Raw genomic sequence first — 2,306 nt, 5'->3', positions numbered from 1 at the left:
TTTACGACGACATAGACATAGCGCAGCGAATAAAGATCCAGCGGCTACGTTGGCTGGGTCATGTTGTCCGAATGGATACAAACGCTCCGGCTTTGAAAGTATTCGATGCGGTACCAGCTGGTGGTAGCAGAGGAAGAGGGCGGCCTCCACTGCGTTGGAAAGATCAGGTGAAGAAGGACTTGGCTTCACTTGGTGTGTCCAACTGGCGCCGGTTAGCACGAGAAAGAAACGACTGGCGCGCTTTGTTAAACTCGGCCAAAATCGCGTAAGCGGTTATAGCGCCAATTAAGAAGAAGAAGAAGAGTTACCATTCTTTTTTTCACAGTTCCTGTAACGCATTCGCATCCCTTTCTCTCATCTTGGCCCACAGCAACTTCGATTGCAGCATGTGATTTACAATGTTGCCTGGGGTTACTCTCTTTTATTATTTCTTCGATCGGCATTCTTTCAGGCACGTATCTCGGGCAGGAGAAGAAAATATGTGCCGCGTCCTCACCACTGCTGCCGCAGAACCAGCAGTCTGCTTTGTCGTCGTGGCCGAGTCTTTGAAGATACTCTCTGTAGCATCCATGTCCCGTCAGGAATTGTATCAGTTAGTAATATATTACGTGTCACCATATCTTCTCTCAACCCATGCCTGTACGTTTCTGATGAGTTTATGTGTCCACCTCCCTTTTGTCGCTAGGTCCCAGCGATTTTGCCTTTCATTTATTCTCCCCTGTCTTTCCTCCTTGCGCTCTTCCGCCGTTAGTCGTCTGTTTAGGCCTTTGGCCTTGTCGTATATTCTACCCAGTTCGGAGACCATTACATCTGGTGGCACGACACCCAATAGACACACACTATCTCATACGACACTGTTCTGAAAGCACAGGCGACTGTAAGGGCCGTTAGTTTAAATAATACTATTTGAAGTGCCCCAGTTACATGTTATATTTAACTTTTGTGCCAGATTACAAATTTCTTCAACCCAAAATAACTGTTTTTCTAAAATCTTTTTTGATAGTATATGAGGCAATCTATTATCATCATATTCAAATAACGTTTTGAATATATATTTTAAATGAAGCTGCAGTGTATACAAATGAAAACTTGGAACATTTGTCTCCAAGAGAATGCAATAAGATGGCGTATTACTCGGGAGATGAAGTACCCTTTTTAAAAAATAAAGTTGAATATTGTCTACTTCTTCAAACAACGAGTTTCCCCATACCTGAGCAGCATAACTCTGGATTGCTCTAGTCACCGCTAAATCCAGTTTCCATTTTGCCGACAACTTAATTTTATTTTTACTAAGAAATGTGCGCCAAGTTGCATTTATGCGATTTTTCGCTAGAACATTTCTATTTTCTATTTGTTGCTTGAAACTCAGTTTTGATGTTAGCTTTACACCCGTGAAAAAACCACTTTTCTTTTTCTGCTATTCTACCGCCACTCCGAAAAATCATTATAGCTGACCTAGATTAGTTTACTTGCATATTCCACTTATCGCAGTATTTTTCTAAGTCGCTTATCATTTTTTGAAGAGCACTAACCTCATCTGCCAATATGACGATATCGTCAGCATATAATAGCAAACGGATATTTAACTCATCTATAAAGAGTCCCCCTCCAAGCAGTCGTGCATTCAAGTAAAGAGTAAAGAACTTTTCACTCATTTCATCTCCTACTTTTACTATCGCACATGTATTTCTGTAATAACTTTCAATAAAGTTTGCCATTTTGGTGGAGATTCCTATTTCATGAAGCTTGTATAGCAATAGTTGTCTAGGGACAGTATCAAAAGCGGCTTTAAAGTCCACAAAAAACGCGTACACTTTTTTCTTCTCCCTATACTTAATATGGACTATTGCTGCTATGTTATATAATATATGTTATCTACAGTTGAATGTCGCTTTCTGAAACCTGCTTGAAATTCTGTTATACTATTTTTATTTTCTACCCAGCTTGTGAGTCGCTCATTTAAAATGCCCATCATTATCTTTGCAACACAATTCATGAATGAGATACCTCTATAATTGGAGGGAGATTTCCTATCGCCTTTTTTAGAGAGCGGATATATCAGACTTGTTTCGAAACATTCAGATACTTGGCCCATATTATATAGCCTATTAAAAACGTTTGCCAACTCAACAAGAAACCGGTCATCGGCATTTTTAAAAAACTCATATGAAACCATGTCTGAGCCTGGAGCTTTTGCACATTTCGTTTTTTGTAACATCAATCTGATTTCATGTATTGAGATTGGTCTGTCTAGACAATCATCCCTTACTAAATTTGCCACATATTGTATACATGGTGCACAGCGA

Source organism: Anastrepha obliqua, chromosome 6 (genome assembly GCF_027943255.1).
Source record: "Anastrepha obliqua isolate idAnaObli1 chromosome 6, idAnaObli1_1.0, whole genome shotgun sequence".
NCBI lineage: Eukaryota > Metazoa > Arthropoda > Insecta > Diptera > Tephritidae > Anastrepha > Anastrepha obliqua.
The sequence above is the reverse complement of the archived record's forward strand: the minus strand, read 5'-3'. Positions refer to the sequence as shown.